The following is an 11887-nucleotide window of genomic DNA, read 5'->3' as shown; positions in this document are numbered from 1 at the left end:
GGGGGAATGTTCAGACCCTTGGGAAAGCCCAGTGCAGGTGAACTGCTTTGGCTCAACTCCCAGAGCCTGTGCAGGAGATTGATTTGGTGCATTGTTCAGAACTTGTGGAGAAGTTTGCTCTGGTACACTGCCCAGAACCTGTGGAGAAGGTTGCTCGGGGGGTGCATCACTGATATAATCATATTCTATTTTAATCACAGGTTTCAAGTTGGAGCAGCAGTGTTCCCCACAATTTTTCATCAAAATTGGGTCTTTTGGAGAGTACATTGGATTAATGTGAATAGCTTCCTTCTCCTGTGTTCCTTTTGGTGAATCAGCATGCTTTGAATTTTCGTCCCATTCTTCTCTTAAGGCAGCTTTTAACAAATTATTTTCATCTCGCAACAAATGGTTCTCATTCCTTTCTTGATCTAATTGTTTTTGCAAAATTGGAACAAGATTTTGTAGAGAGTCTATAATTGTTCTTTCCTCATTTCTGCACTCAGAGCGAGTTTCTATGGCTGCCGTAAGACAAGCTCCTAAAACCGAGCAGAGTATGGTTTTATCTTTGCCCAGTTTGAACTTTGACTCATGTTGCAGAGAATATATTCTATCAATCACATTCTCCAGATTAAACCAATTATTGTTCGCCCATTCCTCCCCACCTTGGGACGGTCTGGCGCTATACTTAGCTAATAGAGCATAAAATGCAGCTTTATTTGTTACAGTGGAATTCTCAGTCATTTTGTGAAGGGATAAGTAAAAACCACAACAGGGAGGTCTATTGCTTAAGTTACCACACACAATGAAACAGCTTCGCTGTGTGCCCCCCTTCGCTTCCCTGTGTGGGTGAAGAGACCAAACTACTTGGGAGGTACTCCTTAGTTACAAAACACCAGGTTGTCTCTTCACTGCACCAAGTAGTCAAACATCATAAAAAACAACAACAACAACAACAACAACAGTGTCCCGCCTTTTGCACCAGTAGATCTTTTGTGAAATTCTGACGACAGAGCCCTCAAGCGAGTCTGGGGATGCTCCACACCAAGGTGTCTGCAGTCTGCGGGAAATCAGAAAACCCCCCCTTGCTTTCTAGACAGGCTCACCCATTCAAGGTGGCCAGCTAGGTGCGGCTGGAGTAAGACTTCCTTCCCCTGATACAGACTACACACAACCTTGCATCCCTTCTGTCTGCCAGAAAATCCTGTCCGTGACGCCAATTTAATGTCACGATCCGCTATTAATGCAGAGCGGGGGTCATGATGGTTCTTTTGATCTCAAAGGTGCAAACAGGCAAAATGCAGGGGACAAAATCAGTTTATTCAACAACAGAAAATCAGTTTAATCAACAACAGCAATGCATTTCATCAAATGCCAACAATTCAGTTACGGTAAAGGGGAGAGCTATAGGATAAGGAAAGGGGAAGGAGAGGAAGGGATGGGAGAATAGCTACCAACAGACGAGACGGGCGTCCTCACGGGTCATCCGATAGACGAGTCCTCGTCCGTGGGGAGATCTCAGGGGTCTTCATCAGTGGAGAGATCTCAAAGGGTCTTTCCCAGAGGGTCGCTCTTTTATAGTCCTTCTCCAAAGTGAGTGGCTTCTGGCCAAGAGGTGGGAAGATTTATGGACCATTGTGTGGTGCTGCAGGAGACAAGTACGGACAAGCAGTCCTCAGTTGGTACAACACAGTCTCTGGTTGGTGCCACAACAGCACAGTCCAGTGAACACAATACACCAGCACACAGTCACGAGCATCCACCTTGGCCTGGCCAGTAAACCATTGTCCAGAGTCAGCCTGGGTGGGGTCCTCGAGGTCTCCCTGCGACGGTCGGGAGGCAAAATCGAGGGGAACTTCGGACCGACCCTTACAAGGGGTCACCTCCCACTCCACGCTCCACCCAACATTGGTTTGCAGCCTCTTCTTATACTGTGGTTTCTCGTTGTAGTCAACAATTTTTTGGATTTTTTGTTGTCATAAGCAGTGGTGGTTGAATAAACATCCTTACACAAAGCCTTTGGGTGATAATCAGTCACAGATAGCCATCTGGTCCTCGTAGATAACCACCAGAGGAGTTCTGGGAGTCTGGTCCTTGAGATAGGCAGTATTGATTAGACAAAGGCCGGATGGGCTTTTTGGGAAGTCTGATTTTGCAAGCTGGTAGCCGATACAACTCATTTGGAAAACATAACATAACATATTATATAATGTAACATAATACAACATAATATAACATAACAAGGTGATTTTAAACAGAGTTATTTTATCATATAATTTCCATTATCTAGTGTCCACTTCAGAGCTTAGTATTGGTTTATACAAACCTCAATGCTTTTGTGATTAACACGAATCTTTTATCAATTATCACACCAGTCAAATCCAAAACAGTGGGAACATTCTGACAAGTCTCCGAGAAAATCCTAATGTATTTAACACTAATGCTCCGAAGAAGATCAGATCTTAATCTGTAAACACATTCCTGGTAGTCAGAGGCCATCTCACTAGTAGAGGGGAGAAGCTTCCTGCAGATGCAAGAGCCTCCTTGGTTTCATGTGAATCTTTCCCGCTGCAAAGCGTGGGGGGTTTCCCACTGGAACAGGGACAGCGTTCTGGGAACTGACTGTAGGCTGAACACAAGTGGCTCCAGGACACTTCCTGCTGGGACACTTGCCTCTGGGAACAGCTTCTTGGAGAACTCTGGGCTCCCCTTTTTACTTCCAGGCATTTTCTGCCCATCTGCATCCTCAGGGATGAGGCTGTTTGTCTCATAGCCGTGGCTCTGAGGGAGCAGGGACGCCTGTCCAAAGGGCTGCCTCCCTCTGCACTCTGGCAGCTCTCACCCAGGCTCTGGCAGGGGTGAAGGCTCTTGCAGAAATATCCCAAGGCTGGAGATCTTCCTCACCCTGCTTCTCCACTGCTGATACCACAGAGTTCCCTGCACATAGGAACATCACCTTTTCTTCTGCAGGAACCTGTTCCAGCACAACACCAAGGGTCTTCTCCTGTAGCACCACCACAGCATCCTTAAAGCCATGGACTAGCAAGTGACAGCTCCTGGAAATTGCTGCTGTGTGTCTGGCTGCAGGAAACCCCTTCTGGAATGCCCTTGGTCTCCATTTTTTGCTTTCTGGATTTTCCTGGCCAATCTGCATTGATTGGCAGCCAAAATCGCGAGGGTGCCGCGTGAGCAGCGGCCGAAAGCGCTGAGCGGGGCCATCAAACCCAGCCCAGCAACTCCCGGCGTTCGCCAGCCCAGAGGTGGCGCGAACAGCGCGGCCGAGGGTGGAGAACCAGCCCGGCTGTGCGGGAGGGCTCTCACGTGGGAATGTGGTTCTCTAAGAAGGCCATAACTAAATGCTTGCATGGGGATTTTGGCTTCTGGAGCAGTGGGGTAGGGCTGTGGTTGGTTCCTACCCCTCCATCCCAGGATGATGTAAGGGGTGAGGGATGCCATGTGTGCTGTGCACTGGCAGTGATCCTCAAGAAATCCTATGAATCCTCACTTTCAAACTAGTCAAGCTCAAGGGAAAGATGGGTCCAAAAAAAAAGTGTTCAGTTTTGTGCCCTCCTGCCCTTGTGGGGTGAGGGGCAGGAGGCAGAGGTCCAGCTTGGTCTCTCTTTGACCTTTCCTTTGAGACAACACTGTCTGCTCCCACCACAAAGGCACAGAGGGTGCTCTTTGCCCCCACCAGTGGGAAGTGGCTCTGCTGACCCCACTAAGAGTGCTGGAAGATGAGTCTGTGAACTAAACAGTTGAATATTGCCTAGAGGGGGATAGCAGGCAGTAGATGTGCCACCATTCTCTTTCCAGGAACCCACTGGGAGTACTTGAACTATCGGCGATGAGAGAGAGACGGGGACACTGAATGGTGATCAAAACACAATTTTTACTGAGCACTACATGTGCTTATATACCATTTACAGGAAGGCTGGTAATATTTTACTGCAATCACGTAGACAAACCTTACATAGACAAACTCTCACATAGACAAACTTTACATTTGGACTTAGTAAAATCTTATTTCCCATAACCCAGACTTGATCCAGTCCTCTTGCAGTCAGATCTCTGTTTGCTCTTGCCAGGCATCCTCGTTGTCAGGCTGCATTTGCTGATTAAATCTGCAGTACTATCAGTCTCATTTGCATTACCCATATCCACATCTCCCCCGCTTCCTTTAGGTAAAAATACACTCTTCAGCGATTTGTCTGTTAAATTCTTAACACACTATAAAGTACAAGGAATAACTACTACAATGCATAATATGATGCCTAATACATACAAACCTATTTTAACTAAATTCCTGACCCAGCCAGTGAGTCCCCAGTGCCCTAAGAGCCAGTTCAGCCAGTCGTACCCATGATCTACCCGAAGTTTATTGACACCTTCTTTCAGGGCTTGAATGCTGGCATAGATGGGCTGGGAGTGGTCAGAAAGGTTAAGGCAACACATCCCATCGAATTCCTCAGCCACAGGCGGTGGCGGAGCTCGGAGGCGGCCCCAGCGCAGGTGGGAGCCGCGCTCGGTTGTGCGGGGGCTCGGGGCTCGCTGCGGGCCTCGGGGGCGGCAGGGGGCTCTGGCGGGTTGGTTGTGCCGGTGCCGGCCCGTGTTGGCGCTGGGCTGAGGGCGCTGCGGGAGCGGCTGCCCGCGGTCTCCTTCCCGCTGGGGCCTCGGCAGGAGCCGGTGCCGGAGCAGCGCTGGCTCGTCCCGGTTGCTGTGGGTGGCACAGAGGTGTCTGCCCTGTGCCCGGAGCTGTGCGGGAAAATTCCCGTGGCCAGAGGTTTGTGTGCCCGCAGGAGACAGAGGAGTCCTGTAAAAGTGACTTTATTCGTGAACAAAGAGAGAGGCCATGCGGCATTTGCCATGCGGTCTCTAAAACGCAGCCTCCTTTTTATCCTCATTTTCCCGTCTGCATCTCCCTCTCCCTTTCCCCACTGGCTGAGGTACTTGGAAGGTTCAGACTTCCCGATCCGCCTACTGCATGTCCCTCTTAATATGCACTCCTACTACGATATTAATCTTACTGCTTTCAATCCCTCCTTTTCTCATTTTGTCAAGAATAGCGCTTACAAACTTTTAATTTCCATTGACTCAATCTCTTTTCCTGCGTCCTCTTTGGCGCAAGGTGTCGTGCATGGTAAAAAGATGAGAGTTTCTGCAGCACGTCAGAGGAGGAGCAGCATTCGTTTAAGCCATGGTCTGCCAGGGAACCACGAAAACGTGTCCCATTCCCATCCTTTCCCTGTTTGGACTGGTACATGAGCTACTTTCTTATTTCCTTTGTTCTCTGTTTCACCACTTTTCGGTTATCATCTGTTTGCAAACAGCAATTTGAATGATTTAATTTTCCACAAACTCCTCCTTCTTCTCGAAGTAGATAATCTGATTCCATCCCATGGTGAAATGTCTCGTTCCTCATTTCACGGCTTGGTGAGCAGGAAGGTCAGGAGCTGGAGCTGTCTCCTTGGTTATTATTTCAAGGATACTTTTTAACCTAATTATGCCACTCAAATTATGGATGGATTTTCTGTGTCCTGATATGAATTCGTTAGGGATCCCAGGGGCTGGTCCATGGTGTTGTAGGATTTGTTCTGGTGGCCGTTCATCTTTTTCCCTTTTTTGGGTGCTCCCTCCTGCCACGGCTGCATCAATTGACCACTTTTATCTTATGAAATGATAAAATGTTTGGATTCCCAACTGATTTCTCTGGACTAGCAAAAACACCTCAGTGCTTTGGGGAGAGGGATGATCCCCCCCCCCCCATCTTTTTTTCATGAAATTTGCTCAATATTCTCCGTTTGCTGTTTCCCTTTGCAGCTTAACCAGTTTCTGTTGCAGTCAGATATCCTCACTATGGGCTCTGCCTTTAGTTATGCAAATTCCATCTGTGCAAGCAGGCAGAGCTGGGGGTGAGGGGCAGATGGACTCAGGGAAATTCCTCCCCCTGGCAAGAAGGCCCTTGGGCATTGTCCACACTTTTCCAGAGCAATGTTAATTTGCATTTCTATAACTCCTCTCCTGGCTGCCTGGAACTAGGATTTTCTTCCAGAGCAGCCTTTAGGTGATTCACACGTCCACCCTCACAATTTGCTTTATTTTTCTTTTTTTTTTTTAAACGACTTTGTATTAACTATTTATGTGTTAAAGCCTTACGATTAATACTCTTCTAAGTTTGCAAAATGCAACTTAAAGGTGAGCATTGAAAAACCCATTCCGAAATTCTGCCATCATTAAGAGTCAGCCACAAATATAGAGAAAAATATTCCAGTGCAAGCAAGTCTTTTCTACATCTTCTCCTAGGAGTAAAAATTGCTTGTCACACCCCTGGTCCAAATCTAAATGATAAAATAAAAGTTGGATTAATATGAAAAAATTTTCTAATGGTGTAATCTTGTCACTGAAACTGCAGGAAAAACAAAAACTCTTCAATAATGTCTTTAGTGTTAGAGTCAAGGCATTACTTGATTCTGGTCAGGATGAGCAACAGAAATAATTTCATCCACGCATAGCCCAGGTGTGCAGAGAAAATCATTCCATGAGATGTGAATTTTCCTAGATTTTTCCTAAACTTTTTACTGTCCGAACCCTATGAAATAGTGTTTATTGCTTCCGGGTTGTTTAGTTCTTAGTATTTGGTTTCCTATTGCAAATGGATTTCTCCTCTTCTCATGTTAATTAGATCCACATTCCTGGATTTCCTTCTCAGTCTTTTCCAGACCAGGTGTCTCCATCTATGCCGGGGCAGTGTCTGGGGTGGGTGTTCCTTGATGTTTGCTGATGTTTCCTTGATGTTTTGTTGAATGTTGTTATCTTTGTGGGAATCTTTTTGGCTATTCCCAGTCTGTTGAGATGCTAAACTCATCTCTGTTGAGTGGTCTAACAGTCCATAAAAAATACCTTTTAAAATTTCTTTCCTGGGATAAGGACAAACCGCGACTGACTAGTAAAATGGTATGTAAAAAAAAATTAAATTTGGTATATTTTCCAGCAATGGAATCGCAGGCAGCCCAGTGTGTGAGTGTAATTGAGAGGCAGAGTCCTGGGTGGATGCTGTGAACAGCAAAGTGCCAAGGCAGGCTCTGTGCCAGCCCAGCTTCCTGTGGCAGAGATTTCACAAGAGACAGGATTCTGGCCACAGACTGCTTGAAATATCCATCCCTTATCTCCAGCCCGCACTAGGTGGAGAATTCCCAGGGTAAGGAATTGCAAAGATCCATTCCAAGGGAGAGAATTGAATATCTGCCCTGGCTCTGGCCAAAGGTTATAATGGCCGGATGCTTGGCCTTCAGCCAAGGGCACACACTGACTCAGAAAACACTTCCTAAATGCAGCAACATGCTGCAAATTCATAGACCTTCATGCATTATTCAGAATCCTTCTCCTCCAACCTGTAAATAATTTTTTCCTTCCCTGGGGTTCTGGTGTCCCCTAATCCAGGAATGTGAAGAATTTCCTGATTATCTTTTTTACCATTCTCCAAGTTTGTTACATGAACAAAAGATTTTTACATTATACTCCAAGAAAAATATATTTATCACACAACTATTTATAAGTTTTGTTAATCGCAGAACTAAAAGAAACTATATTCATACAGCAATGTTTTCCAGCATATAGCATTCATTTTAATATTTGCAAAAACTCAATAATATAATGTACACTTACAACACACATAGAATTCAAATTTCTTTTTCTCAGTATGGAGGAGACATAGCTGGTGGTCCAATCATTTTGTTATTTTTCATTTTCTCAGGTTTTTTCCTTTTCTCCTGTCCATACCACAACACAGAGGATATTTGGGTTTAAAAAGTCATACAATGTTGTGGCTAGAGCAGAGAATCTTCAATCCAGGTCCTGCAGTTTCCTATTAATCGTCAGAATTCTTGCACCTGCTTTTTAGTCCTGGATCACTTCTGAGATTCCCTGGTCCCTCTTCGGGTCAATACACCACAAACCCTCAGTCAAAATATGTCCCAAATATTTTACCCTTTTCTCCACCATTTCCTCTTTTATTTCAAATACTCAAAGATGCTTTTCAGCCTGAACATTCAGCCATTTCACAGAGGCTTCTTCTGCCACTTCTTGTCCTCCTGATTGCAGCAAGTCATCCACATCCTGCATTAACCCAATCCCTGGGGGTGGGGTAAATTCTTGTGATATTTTCTGCAAGGTTTGCCCCAATAAGGCTGGTGCTTCCCTGCATCCCTGCAGAAGGACCGTCCATGTCTTTTCCATTTTCCCTTCTACCTCTTGTTCCCACTCAAAGGCAAAATCCAGTTTACCATCCTGTGTGAGTGGGCATCCCCAGAAAGCATCTTTGCCATCAAGGACTGAATGGTGTCAGTGTGAGGAGGGCACCTGGTTGAAGATGGTGTAAGGATGTGAGAGCCCCTGGGTGCTGGGGCCCCCTTGGGCCCTGGGGTTCATCCCTCAGGGGCTGTAGAAACTCTGCCATGGCCTTTGCCTTCCCCTTGGCCTTTTCCTCCTCCCTTCTTGTATTCCCCTGCTGTGCCTTTGTGACCAAGTGCTCCAGGGGCTTCTTCTGCCCCTCCTGCAGCCCCCTCAGTGCCTGGGGGTGCTCATCCTCTGACAGCTGCTGAGCTTTCTGCTAAATCATTCCTTTCTGCACTGACCCAAGGAAAATGCTTAAAAGCTGATCTGGATGCTTGCACGTCCAATGCCCATTTCCCAGCTGTTCCTTTGTCCTGCTGCTCCTTGTGCTGTGGCTGCCGTGGCCAGCCCGTATCCCAGAGCCGGTGCCTGTCCTGCCGCAGTGTCCAAACGCGGCCCCCCCGGCGGGCAGGGCCGGCAGCTCCACGGGGCCGGGCAGCGGCCGGGGCGTCCCGCAGCCTCCTGGGGGCCGGGGGCCACTGCCGGGCCTGCAATTGCCGGGGGGTGCTGGGCTCAGGCAGCGCCCGGCGCTGAGCCCCGGCTGCCCCACAGCCCCGGCCCGGCCCCGCAGCTCCCCACAGGCCCCCAGCCCGTGCTCCCGGTGCCGCCCCTCTGCGCCCGCTCCTGCCGCTGCCCAGCACAGAGAAACCCCCTGCAATCCTGACCTCCTTGTGTGCCTGTCCTGGCAACCGGGGATACAAAGGATCTGCAGCAGCTGGCAACTCTTGAGGATGAGAGCCTGCTGAAAAACATCCCCATCCTCAGTATTTTTCTCTTCCTCCTCTTTTCCGTCATCCATTTTCTTCCCACATAGATTTTTCCTGCTGCTTCTTGCCTGAACCATATTCCTGCACACTCCCCTTCACCCAATCCCTTCCCAGCACACCAACACCATCCATTCCCTGTTGTCTAAATCCCTTCTGGACATCCGTTATTGACTCCCTAGGTGTCCATGTCCGTGATTACCTCTGGGAGAATGTGCAAACTCCCTCACCATGCTCGCAAGGGACCCTTCAGAGATATTTTGGAATCATCATCCCTTTTGCCGGGATCCCTTCGTGGCTTTCCCTTTCTACCCTCCATGGGTGCCCTTCCATGTTTAGTCCCCGAAGATCCCACTGTAGTCCCTGCTGAGATTTTCAGTGCTCTCTGGCTGCCGACTCTTCCCAGCCCCCCTGATCTGTCACTCGTCTGTCTCCTGGTCACTCTCGGGTACCCAATCCATGCCCGGCGCCGCAGCCACCCAAGGGAGCCGATCACCCAAACTGAGTGAGGCACCTTCAGCTCCATTCACTGCCCCCCCGCCCCGGACGGGGCAAGGAATTCCGGTCGAGTCCCAAGGTGTGTGGGAAAATTCACATCACCAGAGGATTCTGTACACAAAGAAGACAGAGGAGTCCTGTAAAAGTAATTTCATTCAAAAAAAAAGGGAGAGTCCATGGGCCATTTCCCAAGGGGTCTCTGCAATTGTTGGTAGACAGAGCATCCTTTTCATCCTAATTTTCCCAGCTGCATCTCCCTCTCTCTTTTCCCATTGGCTGAACTTCTTGAGAGGTACAGACTTTCCAATGCACCTGCTGTATTCCCCCCCCCCCCCCCCGTTAATATGCACCCCACTTTTGAATAGCTAACGATATTCATGGCTCTGTTAAGTGTTTGTTCTTCTTCTGGGAGTTCATGAATTGAGCAGGACCTTGGCTGAGCAGCAGTCTGTGTGGTCAATTAATAACATTTTCTGACCCTGATGGCTTCTGTTGTCACTTCCTTCCTTCCTTCCTTCCTGTCACGTCCCCGGCCCTGTGTCCAAGCGGATTCGCAGCCTGTGTTTGTAGAGACCCTTTGCTGTTGTTCCTTGCATGGGGGTCCCCCGTTTTGGGGCCATCCCCCCTGGAGCAGGGTGTCCCGGCTTGGTGCAGCCCCGCCCCTCGGGCAGCGCTGAGCCAATGAGAGCGCGCGGCGGTGATGACGCAGCAGTGTCCAGGCAGAGCCGCAGCTCCCAGCGTTGCCCACCTGGAGCCACCTGCGCCCGGCCCGGGCCCCAGCGCCCCCCGGCAGGGGAATTTGGGGAGGTGGGAGGGGGGGAGCGCCAAGGCCGGGCCCCCCCGCGCTGTGGTGGCGGCAGCGGCTGCAGTGGGGAGCGAGTGCGGGCGGGAGCGGCCGAGAGCCCAGCGCTGCCCCAGCCCGAGCTGCCCCAGCTCCATCGCTGCCCCTGCGCTGGGATGCTGTGGGTTTGGGGGGAAGAGGGAGCCGGCAGTGGGTGCTGGGCCTGGGGGCAGCAGCAGAAGGAAAGGAGAAGCGGGGTTGAAGAACAAAATGGTCAAACGCTGCACGTGGGAGGAGCAGGTGGGATTGTGCAGGAGAAAGAAGAATAATGGGCGGGAGTGTGAGGAAGAGCAGGTACACCGCAGGAGGGTCAGAAATGAGAAGCAGCACAATGTTCCACTCCTCCCTGTATCTGTAGCCTCTCCCACAGCCGCAGGAGCGTTGCTCCCCCCATATGCAGCAAGTGACCGAAGAGGATGATCCATGATTTTCACAGGGGTGAATCTTGCTGTTTGTGAGCTTTATAGGGCTAAATGTTGGTGCTTTGGTTTTTTGCAGGGGCTGAATCTTTATATTTTGGAGGGGATTTGGGCTGCAACTTACTTTTTGGGGAGTGTTTGATCTATGTCTTGATGTTTGGATAATTTTTGTGCTGAATCGTGGTGTTTTGGAGGTTCTTATAGACACAAGATGCCAAATGACTTCCTGAGATGAACTTGGGCAAGGAGGAACACCCAGCCCAAGGTGCTCTTTTTTTTTTTTCCCCTCAAACTAGGATTTGTCATTCCCATGCCGTGGGTAGATGGAGGAGGAGGAGGAAAAGCCCCAGAGATCCCTCACGAGGAGGGGCTGCAAACCCAGCCCAGGGAGCTGCGAGGAGGAAAGACCCTCCCTGAGCCGGGAAGGCGGCCGGAGATGCAGGCAGAGCTCAGAGCTGGTGGAGAAGCCTCCTGGAGGGGAGAAGCCCCACAAGTGCTTGGAATGTGGGAAGGGTTTCAGGTGGAGCTCCCATCTGATCCAGCACCAGGTGGTCCACACTGGAGAACGGCCCTATGATTGTGGGAAATGTGGGAAGAGCTTCAGCACTATTTCTTATCTGATGGTGCACCAGGTGGTTCACACAGGGGAACGGCCCTACACCTGCTTGCAATGTGGGAAGAGCTTTGGGCAGAGTTCCCACCTGAGAAGCCACCAGCGCATCCACACCGCGGAGAGGCCCTACGAGTGTCCTGAGTGTGGGAAGAGCTTCTCACAGAGCTCTAACTTGACCAAACACCAACGGAGTCTCCACTAAGGGAATCCCTGTGAATGCCCCAAGTGTGGGAAGAGCTTCGTGCTCTGCTCCAGCTCCATCCTCCATGGGAGGATTTGTGTTGGATGATTTCCAGTGACCCCCATTTGGTGAGGGTGAAGGGGTTTGAGAGATTTCTTTCCCTTCTTGTCCTGCCGTGATTTGGTTGGTAATAAATTTCCTCTC

The sequence above is a fragment of the Sturnus vulgaris genome, unplaced genomic scaffold, assembly GCF_052056855.1.
Source record: "Sturnus vulgaris isolate bStuVul1 unplaced genomic scaffold, bStuVul1.hap1 Scaffold_198, whole genome shotgun sequence".
NCBI classification, from domain to species: domain Eukaryota; kingdom Metazoa; phylum Chordata; class Aves; order Passeriformes; family Sturnidae; genus Sturnus; species Sturnus vulgaris.
Note: the sequence above shows the minus strand (reverse complement) of the source record.